Here is a 10,264-nt window from a genome sequence, read left to right as displayed (position 1 = left end):
CTAGGCAAGCAACATGTTAAATTCATATAGCTATACCACTGCAGCAAACAATTTAGTAGGACACTATCTTCAAAATAATACCCTGGTATGCGATGCTGGAAAAATAACACTGAATAATTTTCTCCACAATAGAGAACAGATGGTGAACACGAGGAAAACAAAACAAACCAACAGCTACTGCCAACAGCAATTCTTTTCACTCCATGACACTACATGAAAACAAACACTAGCAACTGGACTGTATATCAATCAGTTCATGTACCTCATCAGTGAAAAATACCATCAATAATTTCAAATCCATACACACCTTCACCTCACAAAGAAAACATAGTGGACAGTTTATTCAGCTTACTATTGACTATAGTGAAACAAATAAAATCAATCAGAGGTGAAAATATTCAACTGTAAGAAATCAGGAAAACATCAAACAGGTTATTAAACAAGATAATGCTTAAAATTTTGCACTTGAATACACGGTCATCATTAACCAATAGACTGTCACAGCCTCCTACTTTAAGCATAGTGTTTCCAGCATACAATGTTATAAGAAAAAACAGAATGGATGGGAGATGAGGCATAGTGATTCTTTCTGAAGGAATCTTTCTAATACAATTTTACCACTGAAAGAAGAGCTTCAGGAAGTAGCTGTTAGAATTCATGCATACATGCATTGATTCTCTCTAATCTCTGATTACTGCCCACTAAGAACCAGAAATCAGGCCAGAACATGGAGAAATATTTTTATCCGTATGCAACTGCCATATCTATCGCGTAGTGCCTTTAATGCATATAATGTTTTGTGTAGGTGTAGAATAATAGACGACAAGGGGACACATATGGAACTGATAATTGAAGACTATAGGTATAGTAGTAACTAACAACACGAGATGATCCACAGAATTTAGTGTGGGCAGACGACAGGCAGCAGCAGACCTAAAATTAAGTTCACTAAAAATTCTGCTTTAGTTCACTGGACAGTTCAGAGTGGTACACTGGGCTCGGATCATCTCTCAATTGAAATTAACCTAGTAATAACTCCAAAATTAGACAAGGAAGTAGAGATAACTACAAACTGAAGAATAAAAGAAATGCATTGGGGAGAATACAAGATACAAAGTCAACCGCTAATTTTAAAACTAAGAATATACCGCAGTGTAGAGTGTCAGTATAAAGAAAGCATTTATCGGTCTTATGAACAAAGCAACTGCCAAATTAATCCCAATGAAGAAAATATCAAATAAACCAATGAAAAATCCAACCATTTTGTGTGATGTAGAATGTTCAACAGCAACACTAATAAGAAAAAACGCATTGACAGAATATCATGCAAACCAACCACGCAAAAAAATTTTTACATTGTTAAGAAAAAGACACCCAAGTGAAGTGTATTTTAAAGAAAAAGAAGAAAGACAGATAGATAGCGTTTTGTAACAAATTACATAAAGATACTAATTGACCAACAGTGGTAATATGCACTATTCGGCAACAGAAAATCCACGATGGCAGCGACAAATGGAACAACAGCGACCTTGGCGGTTTACGTTACCGCTGTTGGTGAATGACGCTTCGTCGGTAAATAGAACGTGTGCAAAAAATCTGTCATCGTCCCGTAATTTCTCTTGTGCCCAGTGGCAGAACTGTACACGACGTTCAAAGTCGCCCCTATGCAATTCCTGGTGCATAGAAATATGGTACGGGTGCAATCGATGTTCATGTAGCTTTCTCAGGATCGAAGTTTTTGAGATTCCCGATTCTCGCGCAATTTGTCTGCTACTGATGTGCAGATTAGCCGCGACAGCAGCTAAAACACCTACTTGGGCATCATCATCTGTTGTAGGTCGTGGATGACGTTTCACATGTGGCTGAACACTTCCTGTTTCCTTAAATAACGTAACTATCCTGCAAACCATCCAGACACTTGGATGATGTGGTCCAGGATACCGAGCAGCATACATAGCACACGCCTGTTTGGAATTTTGATCACAATAGCCATACATCAACACGATGTCGACCTTTTCCGCAAATGGTAAACGGTTCATTTTAACACGGGTAATGTATCACGAAGCAAATACCATCCGCACTGGCATAATGTTACGTGAAACAACGTACTTATACGTGTGTAACTATTACAACGCATCTATCACAAAGCGAAAAAAGTGGTCCAACTAAAACATTCATATTTCTTTACGTACAACACAAATATGTAATAAAAATGGGGGTTCCTATTTTTAAAAAAGCAGTTGATACTCATTTGACCTATGGCAGCGCCATCTAGCGGACCAACCATATCGCCATCTGGTTTCTTCCTTCAAGATAGACGAGTTTCATTCTTTGTAGTATTTTCGTTTGATGCTTATTTCGTGAGATATCTGGCCCGATCACTATCAATGGAACACCCTGTATATATATATTAAAGCTCTTCGACATATGGAATCAAGAAAATATCAGTTTCAAGAGGAGGGATGAATCACTCACAGACATATTTCTAGACAAATAGCGTGTCCCTCAGTACCTGCATTACCTTTGAATGCTCCAGGGAAAGTACCACAACATTTCCAATGCTCACTGCATACAAAGGAAAAACTATCAATAGCCTTAATCCCCTCAGGGAACACAGCCCCAGAAGTGGACAATATTTATTAGGAAATGCCGTAGAATTAATCTGCAAAAAGGAGGCTGTTGGGTATCTACAGTTAAATATAGTTGTACAGATCATTTCCTCAAGACTGGACTACATAGATCACTACATCAATTCCGAATCCTGGAAAGGATCCAACATCAGCCGATTTCTATAGACCCAAAGCACTATCACTGTGCATTTCGAAAACAACTAAAAATAGACTTGAATGATACCTCAAAACTAATAACCTACTACCAATTTATCACAATGATTTTTGGGAACATCACTCTACATTAAATATACAGATACAACTTACTTAGGACATAGAAAGTGCATTTGAAAAACGACAACATTACTCCGTGTTTGTAGATACTGAAAGGAGCATATGATACTGTAATCATTCCTTTAGTATTGCAAAGGATGATAGAGATAGGTTTGCTCTATAATTTTGTTTATGGAATAAGCAAACTTTTCGTTAGGAGGACTTTCGCTTTCGCCCAATAAATAAAACTGTAAGACCAAGGTATGTCACTGTTGTCCTTCCACAGGGATCAATATTGAACCCTATTACACAGCAGGCATGGGAACCAGGCTGCCAAAAATTAGTCAAGTACTACAATATGTTGATGATATATATGTCCAATAGCAGGCTTAAAGAAACGAGTAGAGTAATGAGTACAGAAATATCGAAATTAGGAACTTCGTTGACGTCTAAAGATCTGCAGTTCCCAGTCCTTAATACGACTTTGGTTAAATCTGTCAGGTGAAAACTTCCACAGGGACTAACCCATGTAACTTTAAATAACCAGTTTTTCCTGAATTCCTAGGTATGATAATAAACTCACACCTATTGTGAGAGGGGCATATTGCATACCTTATATAAAAGATCCAGCGTTGTATCAGTGTGTTGTGCTCAGTTACAAGAGTATGGTAGGGAGCGGACTGTAATATTCTGCTATTCATGCATTGGGGGTCTAAACTCGACTATGGAAGCATGTTATTCTGTAGAGGCAACAGAAAATCAATTACAAAACCAGAGAAAATCCAGTTCAGCTGCATCAGGACTTACCTAGGAGCTATGTATTCCACGTCAACAAATGTCTTGTTAGCAGAAGCCCAAAATTTGCTGAGTGCCTTACAATGCAAATTAATGACAGACATATTCCTACTAAACAGATTTTCTGCAATTGAAAAGCAATGGACACAGAAATTCGACGTATTGTGTCAAGAACATATGACTAGAGAGAGAATAAACATGGCCCTAAAAACGGAATAGAGTACAAACTCCTTAGATTTAAAGGACATTCTACCAAAACTCTGAAGAGCACCAGTATATCATAATTCAGATTATCGTTATAACAAAACAATAGCAGTATTTAATGTCTTCTGCGTCACAATAAAAGCAAATGCTGGAGCAGAAAAATTAGTAAACATTGCATCACTGATAATTACCCAGAATATTGTCGGCCCCCTGTAGCTGAGTGGTCAGCGTGACGGAATGTCCATCCTAAGGGCCCAGGTTAGATTCCTGGCTGGGTCGGAGATTTTCTCCACTCACGGACTGAGTGTTGTGTTGTCCTGGACTGAGTGTTGTGCTGTCCTAATCATAATCATTTCAACCCCATCGACGCACAAGTCGCCGAAGCGGAGTCTAATCGAAAGACTTGCATGAGGCAAACGGTCGACCCGATGGGAGGCCCTAGTCCCCGACCCAGAATATTTCCGTATTTATGCGATGGCTCCAAAACCCAAGATAATGGGAAAGAGGGTTGCACATTCATATCCCCTAGTACACTGATTTCGCTTTCCAGTGAAACTTCTTGTTTCTCACCAAAAGCTTCCGCTATTCCCACAGCTTCAAAATATTTCGAGAACATTCCAATGAGAAAGATTTTTATTTTCATGGACTGCAGAAGCTCACTCCAAGATATAAAGACACCTGCCATTCTCAAGAAAACTAATGCATTAGTATTAATGACATGAAAGCTATGAAGGAAAACGAATAACTAGGAAAGAAGTTAAAATTTATGTGGCTCAAAGGACATTCAAACATTAAATATAATGAAATGGTCAACGACTTAACGAAAACTGCCACTCAAAATGGCAGTATTAAAAAATCTTATTATCATCATTAGACCTGAAGACTATTCTATACAGAAAAACAAGACGTCAGTGTGAAGAAGAATGTCAATTATCAGTATGCATCAAAGAGAAATATTATTGTTAAATACATGTGTAACAATCTGTTTCCACTCAATTAAGGTGAATAAAAATTTTCTCACATGTTCCATAAATTACACAGGTTTTAATCTTGGATCATTTCTTTCATCAAATACATGCTCGAGATAACCCTGATTGTGAATGTGATGGAATAGCAGTAGGGAATATCGATCACATATTTTCATACAGCAACTAATCACATGTAATCAACCATTACCAACTACTATACAAATTCTCCTTCATCAAAATACTGATTATGAAATTAATTGATAAATGCAAAATTATTCGGTAAAACTCCAAAACACTGAGAGGTGGCTGTATGACCTTCATGCCAAAACTCACAATAAATAAATAAAATAATGGACTCTGTTCTGTGTCTTATCTTTCAAATGCTGTGTTCTTTACTCAAATAACAAATCCTATATTTACCCCAAACTGTAATAACTTAATTACAGTCTTCCCAACAAGTTATTCGCCCTGTAAAATGTGTTTATTAACAGGGGTAAGACTTAATTATCTTCATGTCAATCAAGACTCTGAAGTGAGTTCAGTTACATGGAGGGTTTTCAATTGGAAAATGATAAGCTAAGAGGTGGACTGAAAGAAGTTTTTCAGTATTCAGAAATTTGACAGAGATCATTTCCACTTGTGGAAATATGAGCTGAAGGCTTGGAGCCAAAAGTTTCATGCATACTAGTACCAGTTTCGACCGAAATTTCAAAGGAACTCAAAGAAGACGGTAATGGTTGGTTACAGTGGCTACAGTAACAATTATAGGCTGGTCGTAAAACAACGAAAAAAATTTTTCCACAAGATGTGGTTTTCAACAAAAATACCACAGCATAACCCGAAGAGCTAAAGACCAACAAGGTTACATACGAATACAGCTCCCCAGCAGAAGGAAAAGAAGATGAAATTCCTCAACTTGAGGAAAATGGAGATGTATTCTAGTAAACTCAACGACCTGTAAGGGTTGAATTAGTTTATAATTTACCCCTTTGCTGCTCTTCAGCTGTGAACTTCCAGACTCATTGATAATTCTTCTTATGTCTGTAGAATAGCTCAACTTCTCCTAAAACCTGGACTCATTCACACTGATTTGTAGAAGGCTTTTATTGTGCCTCTAATTACAAAATGTGAGCAGAAGTTAAACATCTATTTACAACTTGTTTGAAGAAATTCCAGTCCTCTAAAAAGACAGAAGCTTCAATATATCAGTATATACATTATCATTATAATCTTCTGCTCATTGGCATTCTTTGACCTCATAGTTTGTACAGAAGATTCTTTGCTGCCTTTCATAGCTTTGCACATCTTGATGCCAAGCACAGCTTTAACACTGTTGGGATACCACAGAGCCCAAGTGAAATACCCCAGACAAATAATAGAACATGTGAAACAAGATTTGCTGTTTAATAAATCCTCTTACCTAAAAATTAAACTTTTAAGTTCTTGATGATTTTCCTGGATAAAGCTTGTGAATTTATAGTCAAATTTAGTGTGAGAGTTCACTCTCAGTCAATGGAATAATTTACTTCCAGAAACCTGAGCTACAAAACATCTGAAATAGCTCGTATCCTCACAGATAATGTGACACTGAGGAGGTTACTCAACCTGGAATGACTCTTGGAAAACACAATGAACTTAGCTCTTCAATTTGTTTCCCTTATGTAAGACCTGGGACACTAGCCTGTGAAATGCAGTGATCTGCCATGCGACACCTTAAAATACAATTTCATGTTCACACTGAGCATGTCGACTAGCTGTGATTTAAGTGCCACAGTGCCATCAAGTGCAACTCCGAGTCTTCTTGTTGCTCCTTGGCAAATGCCTTAATGTTCAGTGGAGTAAAGACATTGGCCACTCGAGAGTCAGTCCACAATCACATTAGTGATGCCCAATATGTGGCAAATGTCTGTACTGAACTGGTTAACGAATTCCATTTTGCTGTACTGCCATGGGAATCAAGTGTTACTGTTTTTCTTGAAAATGTATGTTAAGGGCGTGTGGTTGGTATATATCACGACCTGTCTCGACACAACCTGTGGTCAGAAGTACTCGATTGCTTCGTACATAGTTAATAAGTTCCTAACAGTAGATACTCCATCTTTGCTGAGAAGGTGATAACTTGTGCAAAAAAATAAGTCAGCGGCTGCCAGGAGTTGTCCATCCATTGATGGAGGGCTAAATATACACCTACATTACATATTCATAGATCCTCCTCAAGCTACCGTACGGTGCGTGGTGGAGGGTTCACTACTAGTCATTTCATTTCCTGTTCTACTCGCAAACAGAACGAGGGAAAAACGACACTCTACATGCCTCCATGTGAGCCCTAATTTCTCGTATCTTATCTTTATGGTCCTTAAACGCAATGTACATTGGCGGAAGTAGAATCATTTAACAGTCTGTTCCAAATGCCTGTTCTATAAATTTCTCAACAATGTTTCTCGAAAAGAGGGTCGCCTTCCCTCCCAAGATTTCCATTCGAGTTCCCGAAGCTTTTCCATAACACTTATGTGTTGTTTGAACCTACCTATAAAAAATCTAACAGCCCGGCTCTGAACTACTTCAACATCTCCCATCACTCCAACCTGGTACGGATCCCAAACACTCAAGCAGTAATCACGAATAGGTCGCAGCAGCGTCATATATGCGGCCTCCTTTATGAGTGAAACACTCTTTCCTAAGATTATCTCGTTTGCCCTCCCTACCACAGTTGTCACATGCTCGTTCTATTTCATATCACTTTGGAGTGTTATGCCCAGCTATTTAAACGACTTGACTATGATGCATCCGAATATTACATTCACATTAATTTACATTTTTTTTTACATTTAGAGCTATCTACCACTCATCAAACCGCCTAGAAATTTTTTATGAATCGTATTGTGTCTTCCTACAGTCACTCAACTTCGACAACTTACCATACACCACAATATCATCAGCTGCCCACCTTGTCAGGCATATCATTTATGTATATAGAGAATAACAGTGGTACTATTACATTTTCCCTGGTGCATTCCCGACGATACCCTTGTCTCTGATCAACACGTAATGTCGAGTACCACATACTGGGTTCTATTACTTAAGAAGTGTTCAAGCCTCTCACATATCTCTGAACTTATTCCATATGTTGATATCTTCCTTAACAGCTCCCGATAGGGCACCGTGTCAAACGCTTTCCAGAAATTTAGAAATATGGAAACTGCCTGTTGCTCTTTATTCATTGTTCACAGTATATCATGTGGAAAAGGGCAAGGTGAGTTTCGCATGAGTGATGCTTTCTAGAACTTTACTGATTCTTGGATATAAGTTCCTCCTCTCAAGAAACCGTCTTACATTCGAACTGAGAATATGTTTGGTGGCTAACTGACTGGCGTCCACCACTAATGCACCAGCAAAGCTGCTTGTACTAGGCTCTTTTTGATCGCTTCAAAAGTGCATTCAACTCCTCAGACCACTGAACAGGAGAACAGCTCTTAACTTAGAGACCAAGCGGTACTGTGTTCAATGGCGGCTGTTGTTCTGCAGTGTGTGGGAAATGACAGCGTTAAAATTGAACATTCCTGAGTATCTACGTACGTCTTTTATTGTTGATGGGCTAGGCAGCTGCTATACAACTTCAATCTTCTAAATGAATAGCAATGAGGCTGCTGAAGATATACGATGACACAGGAATTCAACTTCAGGTGGTCGAAACACATATTTTGCTTTGTTCAACACTCGCCATACTTTTTAAGACACTGAGGAATTTCTCTCAGGTGCTGGTGACGTTGATCCTTGAACGATGAATACACTAACACGAACGTCCAACAAAACAAAACAAAAGCTCAATCAATGCAAGTAAGAGTCGAACTGCTGTCAGTTTTGTGCAGCATTACGAAGATTGAAGGTAATAAATTCTGTCTCTCATACATCCCAAACGAGGTAATTATCGCCTTTACAACCTCCATACACTGGCCTGTACTGTGTGTTATTGGGTAGTACATATACGATGGACATATTGGTGAATGGCAAGCCAACAACTGATCCTCTGAACAGAGTCAAGCATGCATATATTTTTCAAGAGGTTCACTGTGCACTAACCAACATGGACAACATAACCTGCCTGAACAACATGTCCAGCCACTAGCACCTCCAGCACAGCCACCTACAGAAATAGGAAGCATCGAAGCTGAAATTGTTATAGGTACAGAAAGCTGGCTGAAGCCAGAGATAAATTCTGCCGAAATTTTTACGAAGGCACAGACGGTGTTTAGAAAGGATAGATTGCATGCAACCGGTGGTGGCGTGTTTGTCGCTGTTAGTAGTAGTTTATCCTGTAGTGAAGTAGAAGTGGATAGTTCCTGTGAATTATTATGGGTGGAGGTTACACTCAACAACCGAGCTAGGTTAATAGTTGGCTCCTTTTACCGACCTCCCCACTCAGCAGCATTAGTGGCAGAACAACTGAGAGAAAATTTGGAATACATTTCACATAAATTTTCTCAGCATGTTATAGTCTTAGGTGGAGATTTCAATTTACCAGACATAGACTGGGACACTCAGATGTTTAGGACGGGTGGTAGGGACAGAGCAACGAGTGACATTATACTGAGTGCACTATCCGAAAATTACCTCGAGCAATTAAACTGAGAACCGACTCGTGGAGATAACATCTTGGACGTAATGATAACAAACAGACCCGAACTTTTCGACTCTGTAAGTGCAGAACAGGGAATCAGTAATCATAAGGCCGTTGCAGCATCCCTGAATATGGAAGTTAATAGGAATATAAAAAAAGGGAGGAAGGTTTATCTGTTTAGCAAGAGTAATAGAAGGCAGATTTCAGACTACCTAACAGATCAAAACGAAAATTTCTGTTCCGACACTGACAATGTTGAGTGTTTATGGAAAAAGTTCAAGGCAATCGTAAAATGCGTTTTAGACAGGTACGAGCCGAGTAAAACGGTGAGGGACGGGAAAAACCCACCGTGGTTCAACAACAAAGTTAGGAAACTACTGCGAAAGCAAAGAGAGCTTCACTCCAAGTTTAAACGCAGCCAAAACCTCTTAGACAAACAGAAGCTAAACGATGTCAAAGTTAGCGTAAGGAGGGCTATGCGTGAAGCTTTCAGTGAATTCGAAAGAAATATTCTATGTACCGACTTGACAGAAAATCCTAGGAAGTTCTGGTCTTATGTTAAATCAGTAAGTGGCTCGAAACAGCATATCCAGATACTCCGGGATGATGATGGGCATTGAAACAGAGGATGACACGTGTAAAGCTGAAATACTAAACACCATTTTTCAAATCTGTTTCACAGAGGAAGACCGCACGGCAGTTCCTTCTCTAAATCCTCACACAAACGAAAAAATGGCTGACATCGAAATTAGTGTCCAAGGAATAGAAAAGCAACTGGAATCACTCAACAGAGGAAA

The sequence above is a fragment of the Schistocerca nitens genome, chromosome 6 (assembly GCF_023898315.1).
Source record: "Schistocerca nitens isolate TAMUIC-IGC-003100 chromosome 6, iqSchNite1.1, whole genome shotgun sequence".
In the NCBI taxonomy this organism is placed as follows: Eukaryota; Metazoa; Arthropoda; class Insecta; order Orthoptera; family Acrididae; genus Schistocerca; species Schistocerca nitens.
The sequence above is the reverse complement of the archived record's forward strand: the minus strand, read 5'-3'. Positions refer to the sequence as shown.